Below are 13,741 nucleotides of genomic sequence, written 5' to 3' on the forward strand. Positions count from 1 at the left end.
AGCATCTCCACAGAATAAGCTGTTGTTCATTCCCACGCAACCTTACAGTACATTAACTTCCCCTATAGACAATCACTTTGTAGAAGAAAAAAAGAAAAACCACCACAGAAATTGAAGTCTGTTTGCTGTAGGCCTGTCACACAGGCACAAGAACACTTCCCATTCTCCCAGAACAAGATACGTCCCAGGTGTCCCCTAAAATGAAACACATGTATTTAGTAGTGAAAAGCTAGTTCTGCTTCAAAAACTGGGCTATCTAAGCAATTTCTTATGGAAAATTCTGCCACAACACGCCCAAGACAGCAGGAGAGAGAAATAATGAAGTGTGGAGAAAACAGAAAACAGTCTCTTCGTCCTAATCACCACCCATTTAATTCTTGTAATTTTCTCTTGATAATAAAATTTGTTCTATACACCCAATGGAACAGATACTGAGAAAGATTCTTCAGTTGTACTCATGCTGCCTAGTAAACACTACAGGATAGTAATGACATCAGCAAAAGTAGAATTCAATCCATTTTTCTTAGATAATAGTTGTTTTTAGATTAAACACAAATTGCAGAGGTTTAGCCTTTCCATTATGTAATTTAATTGTCATCCTCTCTCTCCTTTACACTGAATAAAGATAAATGTCTTTTTGGCTTCTTGTTTTGTAGCCTTCAGACAGACAAAGCATGGATGAACATACTAAACATTAGAGCTGTTGTGTCCTGGTGAGAGTGAGTGGATCATTTTCTTTGCTTCTTCTGACCTGCTATAGAAATCTATAGCACATTAATCATTTCTGAGCTCAGTCCCAGTGTGAGGTGAGAGCTGAGTAATTTACCGTGTCTGCATTAGATTTTTCTTTCATCAGACTTTTATACAGCTCAGTTGAAGAAACTAATACCTATAAACTTAATAGGAATGTGCTTCTGTTGAGGCTACATTACTCCTACCCAAATGTAGAAATGAATAATTAAGTCTCTCTTAAATAAACATCCATCATATAATAAATCCTAAACTCATTCATGCCATAAATTGAACTAATTAAATTAGAGACGTTTCTTCCCTAATATACAACAGATATGTAAGCACCTAGACAGCACAGTGATCATCATATAAATGCCTACTCGGATTAGCCAAAACAGACAAACAAATTCATGGATATCATCAGTGGTGAAATTGATTAACAAGGTGCTGTAACATTTAGAATAAATTCCGCATCTTCTTCATTTGTGATGGACTGTACTTCTCAAAGGTCTGTGTTGAACAACCTTGATTCTATATTACAGTGAGAGCATTTAAATTCTTTCAGACTTGATGGTACCTTCATACAAGGTACCAATACAAGGAACAGGTTTGAAGCCATGGCAAGACAGCATTGCGCTGGGGACGGAATAGCAATACACGCTCCCTTACTGGCAAGGGTGGGACACATTTTCACAGCTGCTTGAACCGGGCACAGGCTGAAAAAAAATCAGCCCCAGTCTCTTTGTCCAGAATTCCCTGAACTCTTCTCATCTTTACCTGGACTTTCCTACCAACAGGTAGCAGTAAGTTTTCAATCAGCTTGGCTGTTGATAGGTGCCTAGTGGCTGTATATTGGAATATCCTTATAGTCACAACAGAAAGAGACAGAATATCATGCCCTGACTCTGTAGGCCAGGGGTGTCAAACACATTTTCACTGGGCGCCATGTCAATATAAACGTAACTACTCCTACATTTATACAGTCCTAAAATTGCATTGGGCCCTTTGAAGGCAACCACGGGGCTGAAATGGGTCCTGGCTATGCAGTTTGCATAAAATTTACAGGGATGTAGCATTCCTTTAATCCCTGCCACTTTCCATGCTCACAGTTTTTATTTAGCCTGCTGTTTGTGCATGGTTTGTTCACTGCTTGCTGTAAGATAGTGTAAAGGATCAGGTCCTTATTAGACTCTTCTAAAATGATTGAAGATTCCAAGCAGGAACACTGGAAAGGGATGCTACAAGTGCCTGTTCCTACCTTTTCCCTCAAACCATACAAACGATTTTCATACCAAGTTTCAAACTTAGCAATCTTCCTATTAAAAAAAAAAAAATGCTTAGAGTATTTCCAGAGGAGGAACTCTGCATATTTCACCTTCTCCTACAAATCAAAACCAGGTATCCTGAGGGGAAAAGAGGTGAAGAAAAAGAAGTTGGGCAGAGACCACACATAAAGATAGTGCAGTATGATTTAACCGTGTTACAAAGCTATGAAGGTAGAGGGGTGGGCTGAACTGGGAACAGATTACAGCTTCCACTCCAGGCACTCTCTTTGATATACATAAACCATTTATTTCTTATAATTCAGGCTTTCCATAAGCAGGAAGGACAACTATTTATGTACTTTTATGAATGTTGTTTCATTTATTGCTCGCTTTTCAAACCAGGAGGCATGAGAAAGTGTTAGTATTAGCACATCAATATTCCATCACTGACACTGGCACAATTCAGAAAAGGAACAGCATTTGACTTCCAGAACACTATGGAAATAACTGGGCTTTCTCATGGTATCCCTGCTTATTGCATATACCTTGGAGAGTAACAGATTCACATGACTTAATCACCAGCTCTAAACATTTTTTTACTGTTGCTTCTCTACTTGCTTTAGCAATTTTCTGTTATTTAAAATGCTGAATGCAAGTGAAACAAATGCATGCATGAGCGAAAACAAACAATGCCACTTCCAGACATCAATACACACTGGCAAATACACAGCTGTAATAATGGGCACATTATATATTCCTAATGTTTCTTATTAATCAAATCTTGTTTGTATTAGAAGAGGGAAATAACTGTATCTAAATTAACTTGCCAATATGATAGCCATTAATAATAACAGAGTGAAGACTCATGGAATGCAATTATGTTACGAAAGTAATAGGGGTACCAAAATAAAACACGATACAGTTGATAGAAAGATATGCATTCTCCGCTGCGTGTATAAAGGTATGTTTGCTGGTGCTTATTCCTCTAGTTGTAATTCATTAATACTAAAGATCTCTATAGCCCACTTAACAGCTCAGATAGAGGGTCAGGTGTTACGTGGTGTCACAGTGACACAACTGAGGGACAAGTATTGTAGTTTATGTACTTATGGCAGGAAATTCAAATCCTAAGAATATTTAGTCTGGGTATGTAGAAAGTACACCGACAAATGCATCTTTAATGCTTAGGGTTCTGGACAAGAGTATTTGCTGATGACATGTGAAATGGATCTCTCTAAATGAGTGAAGAAAAGCTCTAGGTTTAATTCTCCCCAACAACCAGATGGCATCAGAAGGCAATTTGCAGAGTGTGGCTGATTCTGGAGGTTACTCTGCAGGATCCTTAGAAGAGATCTGATGTGTGGGTAAGAAAGGGTCTTGAGTGGTGGAGGGATTTGACTGTCATAGAGCAACAAATAAAGAAGAAAAATGTGTAGGTACGTTTCATTATTTCAGGGGAAACAGTAAGAAGGACTTAAAAACCTTTGTTTTACTTAAACAGATGGACAGTTCATTGCATCTCTTCGGTCATGCTATTATGTCTTAACAGCCTGGAATCTGACCTCCAGAAACCACTCCAGCCATTACTGGTAGTGCAAATCTCCCACTCTCAAGCATTTCAACATAGAACATATAGAGATGATTTTCATAGTGAATCAATCCTTCCTAAGGTAACAACAGGAAACATGGTCGCAGATAATCCAGCCATTTATTTTGCATAATTGGATAAAGAATAGAAATAGACCTATTGGATATAAAATAAATAATCATTTTTCATAGCTACACTATATTTTTAGTCTCGTTTCCTAAGGGATACACTGTTATACATTCCTCCTGTGTTAGGGTTTGCGTATAAGTCTATAAATCCCCTTCACCACCAATTTCTGAATACACTGACTGATTTTTAAATTAGTGTGATAGAAGGGTAGGAGGTCTCAAAGATAACATATCCCAATGTGAGAGACAGACGAGAAGAGAGCTTTCCTAACTGCCCCTAACAGAATACTAAGGGAGAGGCTGTGGTATGAACATATATATTATTTATGTGCCTGAGGCTCCATGAAAGTTGGAAAAGCTTTCACATGGCACAAATCTGTAGCAAACTGAGCCTCATTAGTTTGCTCAGAGAATATTTGTGCATTTCCAACCTAATTATCAGTGGAGACACTGTAAACTTAACTATATTTTCCAATTCCACATGTGTGATTCTAAGATTTTGGCATTTGGCCTATAGCTGACAGGGGATGCAAGCAACGAGAACAAGCCTGATACAATTGTAGAACTATTCTCCAGTCTGTGACCAATTGGTCTATTGCCATGATTTAAAAAAAAAAAAAAAAAAAAAAAAAAAAGTGGTAAGCTTCTGGCCAGCTTGATTATCTTAAAAAATAATAACAATTTTCAATTTTACAAAGCATTTTAGGACTTAAGTTGAACTACTTGCATGGCCCTCACTCAAGGTAATGCGTCATTTCCTAACACTTTAGAAACAGAAGATAATTTATTCTGTAGTTCCCTCAAGAAAACATTATTCCAGCTGGGAAAAAGACAACGTAACTCTCCTGTGCTACTCTGAGACATGGTAATCGACGTGTCACACCCATATGAAGGACTATACCAGAGGCCAATACTCAAAACACTTGATCAGCGAAGAACCTTGACTAACCGAAGCTAAGATTTCACAGGAGGCATAGGTATCCTTGATAGGCCTGTTATTGTTTGTCTATTTTCCATTTATTCTGCTATAGTGGTAAGTGAGGAATGACTAATGGCAGGGAAATGCCATATCAGTTCTAGACACTATCCATTGAGCTGCTGCAGGCAGCTGACAGCACCCCAGACAAGCAATGTCAAAACAGGTCTGAAAAATCATTCCTCTATAGGAATCGAAGATGTGATTTAAAAATTGTCTTACTTTGGGTATATGAGCTGAATTCTTGTTATCCATCTGTCAAGATCCATATTGCTTAGGAAATTCTTGAAGGTAGAAGAAACTATAAACATGTTTTAGTATGTTGGGTTTTTTTTTTTTATAAGATAAAATCATAAAAGGAAACAACATTTCAAAGCAGCCACTAAGGGATGGATTTTGCCACCTTTCCACGTCCCATAACTACTCCAAAAGCTAAACAAGATGAACCCTGAATAATAGCAGCAGTAAGGCAAAGAAGGAAAATAGCAGAACAAAATTCCAGTAAAAAAATTAAATACTGCATTAAAATATTTATGCCAATAACTAAGACTGCAGGAGCCTTCAGCTCTTTTGGTTGGTTGGCTTGGAGCTGAAGCAAAGTTGTGAGAACTACTCAGGGTCTGCACACAACAGCAGGTTTATTCCCACATGTGGTTAAAGGCATTCTTTGACAGGTTGCAGAATTAAAAGTTTATTTGCCTGTTGAAAATTTCCCAATTTGCATAAGATACTTAAATATTGATTCATCCAAAAGGCCAGGCATGGAATTTTGCTATTGCCAGCTGGATAGAAAAGTTGGAAGACAGCCCAAATAGACCCTAACACAGGCTTTCATGATTATTTATACATTTCTGTAGACAGTGTAATGGTATTAACCAAGGAGCTGGAGGACACACAGCACAAAAAATGTGCGCAAGATAGCACTGCGTGTAAATATGAAGGTTAAACCTCTATAAACAAGGAGAAAGATTTTAGCTGGGCACACCTTTACACATATGTACATGTACAGGTACCAGGGGATGACATCTAATCAAGATTAATAGGGTCAGACAGAGTTTTAAGTAATAAGAAAGATGAAAAACTGTTGCTAGTTATTGCTATCCTGGTTAACGTATTTTAAAATATTAAATAATGTATTATATAAATTAATAATACATTTAAGACATAACTAATGTATGTGCTAAAGTAAATATTTTATTGTGTTAGAGAACTGGTGTTCATAAAATAGTCTTCATCTTGCAGTATATTAGCAGGCCCTCCACTCTTACAGCTCATGAATACAATGCATAATGGAAATTACCGCGTGACTCTTCCATAGCTTTTAAGGTAGTCATTGAAATTTTAAATCAAAGGGTCAAACACTGTTGATATCCCCAAGAAATCTTTTTTTCCATAATGACAATATTCCTCCCAAGAGACTGTTACTTAGACTGGTTGTACATATTAAAGTTTCTGTAATGAGGTGAGTTTTACTTCTCTTGGCCATTATGTCAATATTTTCTCTTCATGAGTAGAAACTAGTTTGCTCTCAAGAGAATCCATCTATCTTGCTCAGTTCCTGCTGTTCTGGGATTAAAATGTAAGACTAGAGTAGAAAAAAAAAGTTTTCTTCACATTTGTATTCAAATAAATAAATCACAGAATCACAGAATCGACTGGGTTGGAAAAGACCTCAGAGATCATCGAGTCCAACCCTTGGTCCAACTCTAGTCCGTTTATTAGATCATGGCACTAAGTGCCATGTCCAATCTGAGTTTAAAAACCTCCAGGGACGGCAAGTCCACCACCTCCCTGGGCAGGCCATTCCAATGCCTGACCACCCTCTCTGTAAAGAATTTCTTTCTAATATCCAGCCTAAATTTCCCCTGGCAGAGTTTAAGCCCATGCCCCCTTGTCCTGTTGCTGACTGCCTGGGAAAAGAGACCAATCCCCACCTGGCTATAACTTCCCTTCAGGTAGTTATAGAGAGTGATGAGGTCACCTCTAAGCCTCCTCTTCTCTAGACTAAACAACCCCAGCTCCCTCAGCCTCTCCCCATAGGTCTTATGCTCAAGTCCCTTCACCAGTCTTGTTGCTCTTCTCTGGACCCGCTCCAGCACTTCAATGTCTTTCCTGAACTGAGGTTCAGGAAAAGCTGCTTGAAAGTCTCAGCTGTGATATTATAGTTGAAATATTTAGATATTCACGTTTACACAGACCTCATCTTATCTCTCGTGACAGCAGGACAACTGAGGTCATTCAAGTTACATAGCTACTATTTTTTTTCTGCGGAGAATCTTCCAGTCAGAAAACTCAGTGGATATCCTTGAAACCTAGATATTATATGGAAAAGTTAATACCAATGTTGTCTGAAATACCAAGAATGAAGCCATACTGTAAATTCCACTTACTGCTGTGCATTTATACAAAATAAACAAAAACTGCACTGGGCCAATTAAGGATGTTTATGCTAGATCATCCTTTTTTGGTCAGGAACCCAGGTCCCTAACCTGGTGGCCTGAAGATCTTCAGAACTATATTTGCTTCAGGATGTGTAATTTTACCTATTACACTCTTAAATAATATGCACTGAGCATGGGGATAGGGGCTCCACATATCAGGTCACGGAACAACGTGACCTGAACAGCACATTTCCCACCCCGTGTCCTGCCCTGGGGTTGGCATGTAGGAGACTCCTGCACTAACAATGGCACATCGGGCACACTATCTACATTTTCTTGCTCTTCTTTCTTGAAAATATGGTCATGTTCTCCTATGGGAGGTTGAGATTTATGGCCTTTCCTGTCCACTATTTTTACTTCAATCAATTTTGTATTATACAGCAAGAAAGCTTGTAGAGAAAAACAACTTACAACAAAAGGGTCAGATAGAAATTGCAGTCAAGGGTTTGAGCCCCTTTAGCTCAGCACAGAAAGGAATGTTTCATCCTCCTCCTGGATAACTCTAGAATTCAAACACTGAGAGCACCTTACCCAGCTCTGCTGCTAGAAATGGGCTTTTGAGGACCTCGACAATTAAATGTACATTTAAATTATTTGAAATAATGACCTTTAATACTGTGAAACAGGATTAAACAGTAGAACTGACTTCCCTACCAAGAATTACATCTGGGGACCTCAGGCCCTCTCTGCTGCTCTGATGGCAGCAGGATTTGCCTCATGTCCTTCCCAAATGTTTCCCTTTTAGCTGTTGACTGAGGCTACCTAGGCAGTGCAGTTGTTGCCTTTGAATCTCCTCTTGGACCAAATTTGAAGATTAGCTCCAACACACCACCATTTCCTAGGACCCAGACTTTCACATTTTATGTTACAGGGTCTGGCCCTCTATCTGGAATGCCACAAGACCAAACCCTAATGCATTCTACTTAAATCATTTAAGAAAAAAAAAAAAAAAAAAAGGATGTTTCTAATAGGAAAAATGCAAAATAAAAAGTCTTACCACCTTGAACTGCTTTCCAAAAGTACCTTCTATTATGTGTTCAATGTATTTATTCCCTTGGAGTAACATGCCTCATCAGAACCTTCCTCAGAATTTCACCCTGTATTTCTCCGTTCCTGAGATTTTACCGTGAAATATTATTTTGCAGCCCTAAGACCAATCCTTCTGGCTTTAAGTCCACTTTTATTGATTAACCCCTTTTCTCCCAGAAAATAAAACTGAATCCTATAGCTGAGACTTTGCTTAAATGAACTGAGATTTCATCTGAATGATTTATCACCCTTGAACAGGCAACACCAATCTTATCAGCATAGTTTGGGTGCCGAGAGTTCAATTAGAATAGTTTGCAGCAGGCTGTCTTATTGAAGCTACGTGACCCAAGGTCAGTATTGATTGTATATTTATTGATATGGATCTCCCCTTGACAGTTGTTTGGAGAAACACAAAAATAATCAGATAAAACTACACATATAAAACACACCTTTAAGAAAGAAAGCCATATTAATGGTACAAAATGAGCAATTATTTCTTATACTTCATACCTTCTGACGAAGGATCTTGCTATTGGGGGTTAGAGTCTCTTCCACAGTAGTGTCTGATGATCAAATTTTGCATTTCTACCAGATTATGTTTAAGGAATGTACTTCCTTCCTTTGTTATCTTAAAGCTTCAAAATTACAAAAAGTTACAAATATTAATCAGCACACTCCAATGCTGGAAGGATTGCTTTAATATTGTGCTGCTGTAATATTAACGACTCTGCAAAATTAGCTTTAAGAAAGTTCATTCAATAATTTTCTTGATTCTGTCTGATGTGTTTCTTACACATAAGGGATAAAAAGATGTTTACAACTCTTGTGAATTTCGAGATCAGTGATGTATTCAGAAGTCTCGGTGTGAAAATGCAACACAGATTACAGATGTCCTGTGCTCCTAAAGCAATTATAAATTTAAGTAAAAACTCAAAATCTCATTCACACATAGAAAAGAGTCCTAGCAAAATGAAAGAATTTTTATTTTATGGCTCAAGAAATCATTTTATAAAATAATATAGTTTTATCCAGACATCTCTTGAAATACAGGGAACAAAGATATGGACCAAAGCTATAGATTTATTGTAAGACACCCATTCCAGAATTTCAGTTTTATCTTTGACTTAAAGGAGGCCAAGATTTCAGTGTGAATAACTGTGCAAGAAACCTCTCAATTTACTATGACTCCGTAATTGATAATCCACAGAAAACAGAATGGCCTCAAAATATTTTTTCTTGAAATCCAAGACAGTTCTCTGAAACCAGATGCTGTTCTCAATATGTTGTCAGATCACTCTTCTCATCACTCCTTCTCTGAGTTACATCAGCTACTTTTAATGACAAAAATCAAAGCTCAAAATCCTGCTTGAATCAACATACTTGGAGAGAGCACATATAATTGTTTTCCTTCTGCATATTGGATAAACTGCAATAAATATGTAACAAGTTATCAACGCATCCAAGAAAAATATAGGCATTCCAACTCCAAAAATTATTCAATTTGCCAGTTAAAACAACAAAAATAAATGGGGGCCTATGCCACCGTAAGCATTACAGTAGAGAGATGTGTAATAACCAGTCATGGATATAATGAGAGAGTTTACTCATTTGTAAGAAGCTGCCCCAGTAATTGTTAAGATATATGCTACTACAATTTAGCTGCATATAGTCAAAGAATAAAACCTTCCAAACTAAAGTGATTACACTTGAGTGAAACCACATTCATAACCCTTAACCCCAGTGTTTGAATTTTTCTGGTGGATTTTTCTTTTTTCTTTTTTACGGATACTTGGCAACTATAACATATTTAGCTTTAAATGATTCGGGTGGACAATTAATTGTCTGTTGCTTCCACAATGTGAGGATACATCAACATATAATATCGATGTTTTGTGAAGGACAATACAGCAGATAATGTCTAAATCTTTCTTAAAAGCAAATAACTCTTACTTGGCTAATTGTCAAGACCAGTGACATCAATATAATTGAATGAAAATAAAGCAGTTAAGCATTTAAGACTTCAATAACCTTTCTAAAAATCAATGTTTCTTTTAAACCAGACTCTCAGCCAAGCCTGAGATTTCACAGCTTTTAAGAAAAAACAAAGGAAAAAAAAAAATCACAACACTGCATATTTGTCATCTTCACACATAGAACACGTAGTGAAAAATTGATAAAAAAATATAATATTTGGAAAACTCTCTAAATAAAGTAAAACATACTAAATATATATATATATTTTGCTGGGGAACAAAATCCATGATATGACTACTGCTTGCACGCATATGTGTGGCTGTCAAACAATGACTGATTGTCTAGATATCTGGTGGTAAAGATCAATAGTTTCTTTAAAAGGCGACAGATTCATGGAAGGAATTGGATCCAAGTAGTTTATTGGTTTGTGCTCATCCTTTTGTTTAATGGCAGCTCCCAGAGTCACCTAGGCGATTAGTCTTTAAGTTGACTTTCAAGTAACTTAGTGCCTTTCAACACGATTTTAAAAATCGCATGTGATGAGCAAATATCTCCCTCTCCCACTGCGTTTAAAATATGGGTGATGTTACATATTTCAGCACCAGAAGATGGCACTTAATAGGAGTTATGCTGTAAGGAAGCATCACAATTAACTTTCAGCCTCTGGATCCACCCTTTATCTCTGGACTTTACTACTTATTGGAAATGTATTAGATTTGTGTTGCTGACTTTTGAATGTCAAAAAAGTTAGTAACCTATTGCAGTTCAGATCAACATCCAAACCTCTGAGGGCTCATCTCAGGGTACATGATGCCACCCAGACCTCTGAGTTTACTAGAGAGGGATGGAAATCCATATTCTTCTGTTATTTTTTGGTCATGATCCAAACAGTCACCAAGTGCAGTAAGTAGCTTTCATTGTTCCATAATTACTGTAGTATTGAAATACAGATTTGCTTATTTCATAGTTGCTTCCTAGCTGGATTGTCCAGCTTCTGGCCTATTTGGTTGTTCTCTTTAGGTCATCCTCAGTGTCTGCTCATCCACCCACCCCTTTCCAGTTTTGTAGGAAAGACAAATATTTTTGAATAAAACATTAAATTATGAGAAACTTCCAGAAAAAAAATAAATAAAACAAACCACCAACCCAAACAAAAACAACCTTCCATCCAAAATACAACAAAATAATCTGGTCGCTCAGGTTACTTGCTTTCTGCCCTCAATGTCTGATGCTGTAACAGGATGATAGGCCATACGTATGTCGCCTGTATTTGCTATAGCAAACCAGACTGAATTCTGGTCTTGGTTACTCTGGTGCCACATCAGAGCATCCTCCTGTGCCTGCCCCATGGCCACACACACACGGGAAGCCGTTGGCTCTTATCTGAGGGTCGCTTGCGGTAACACCAGTACGGGACTCAAGTGACATGCCATTGCACTCCTCAGGCTCCTCTACAGCACCCCATGTTCTTCACCACAAAGTTATTTTTTTTGTGTGTCAGTTGCCACAGCCTGTAAAGCCTTGAAGTGACTTCTTGACAAACTTCCTTCACATTTATAATCGTGTCTCAGAAATGGAGAATATACACTCATGATTAAAACAAAACTAGGATTAACTATAACGTCAGAGGCTTGTCAAGGATTTTCAGCTGTGAGGGTTCAGCTATCACAACTTGAAACCATGGTGACTGCATGATAGACAAGCTTGTATTCTCTCAGTGGGAGAGAAATGGATAGATCCAAGGCACACAGCACCTTAATTTAGTTTATGTTTATTCATTAGTTGTGGAAACAGTAGCAAGAAAAGCAGAGAATATCTCGCAACTGAAAAAAAGAGAGAGAGGAAAAAGCAGCAGCAGTTCTCAGACAGACTTTCTTTCTCCTTATCTGCTTAGGAACCATGCATACATCTTGTTGGCACCATGTTACATTCTTTGCATCAATCATTGCTCTGAAACTGCCGCTTTCTCCAGCCAGTGATTTGCTTCACACACCACTAAGCGCTGCCTCTGAGGTGGGATCTGACATCTGAGGCTCTGTTATGGAAAACCTAAGGTGAAGAAATTTCTGTAACAGGCCATACCACTAAGTCAGAAAAGTGAAGTACCCACTTTTCTGATCACTGTTTTAGAATACAAGAAGCAAAATACCATTAGGGAAGCTGCAGTGAGCAGACAAGCTGTATGCACTGCTCTGAGGAAGCAAGACACATAGCAGAGCAAATTTGAAAGCAGATATTCAAACACTCCTTGAACTTCCCCATGTTGTCTGTGGACAAATACAGAGTTTACACACCACATAGTAGTTAAGAAGCTACTGTTAAAGCCCCAACCTTCAGCAAAAAACCCCTTATCCTACGCATCCCAATGGGGTCCTTCTCCAACAACCCCTCTTTTTGCCGAAATACTCCAGCCCTGCTCTGTTCCACGTTCAACGTCCCATCACCTGGTTATTTTTTCTCAGCTGTAATTGACTTAAGCTCTGGGTCTCCAAGTTCTCTAGAACAAGCTTAGCTCTGTAGCTGCTAGATAAAACTTCGTGTCTATTTGCATTTCTTTAGAAGATTCAGAATCTGATTCTCTACTAAATCCCAAGTAATGCCATCAAATGTTATGTTTTATGTTATTACATGGGTATAACAGAGATCAGAACGCTGGCTTTGCCCTGCTTATGTCATCAGGATATCATCTCTTTTCTCATGCCAAGTAAATGCCACGGATTAGGCTAAATTCCTTACTCGCACTATGTTTACTTAGCCACTTCAATTTGACATGAAACTCTGTTGCCAGAAATAGAAAACAGAGACTTTTATATCTGTAGCAGTCTGAAAACTCCTCTCTTTAGGAGTCAGACTGGTTCTCAGAGCAGTTCTCAGATCTGATTTCCTGCACTGCCACACAAAAGCTGGAGCAGAACAAGACTGGAATGAATCCCTTCAGTGCCAAGAAGAGATTTTGTTTTAGAATAAAACAACCAGGTAACCATGACTGCAATTCCACTGGTGTGAATTACCGATCTGTTAAAACCCCAATGGAAATACTGTTTCCATCATGGGCACAGTCTAACAATCGGAAGCAAATGAGTTCATACTTCTTAAGGTAGGTATCACCTTTAGATGAATAATGGATAGCTTGACTACTTGTGGATTCCTCCTGAATACGAAAAAGCAATGTAGGATTCAGCTCTCCGGCTGTTATTGCAGGGCTGGCCACAATTGGGTCTAGGGCACACTATCTGCATAAAAAACAAACCCACAGATCTTATTTTGCCATAGCTTGTGTTTCTATAACCGCAGCACATTATTAACACTAGTAGCAAAAGTCAAATAAATTAGCATTCATGCAACTACTTAGCATAGCAATAGCATTTTCCTTGTGTGAATTTAAATTGGTTTTATTGATATAGAATCATGTGGCTTTAAGTATATTGATTGGGGCTCATTGTAAGTGTAATACACAAAACAAAGGACATGTCATTTCTAGAGGTTACATTTAACGATGAAAACTTGGTTTCAGTGTTAGTCACCTCCTTTTATTAAAATTACACTTGGCATGAAAGCTGTGTCAATTTTCACAGTTTTTTTCTTCGCCATATTTTTTTTCAAAATCC

At 37.9% G+C, this 13,741-nt stretch overlaps 1 protein-coding gene across 1 annotated transcript in view; it reads right to left on the bottom strand.

Moving 5' to 3' along the window:
• The window catches only part of SPOCK1 (SPARC (osteonectin), cwcv and kazal like domains proteoglycan 1), a gene marked incomplete at both ends in the record, with an annotated part of 273,747 nt that overhangs the window by 203,502 nt on the left and 56,504 nt on the right, over positions 1-13,741 (bottom strand). The window lies entirely within an intron of this gene.

This window comes from Streptopelia decaocto (genome assembly GCF_964273445.1).
Source record: "Streptopelia decaocto genome assembly, chromosome: 12".
Classification (NCBI taxonomy): domain Eukaryota; kingdom Metazoa; phylum Chordata; class Aves; order Columbiformes; family Columbidae; genus Streptopelia; species Streptopelia decaocto.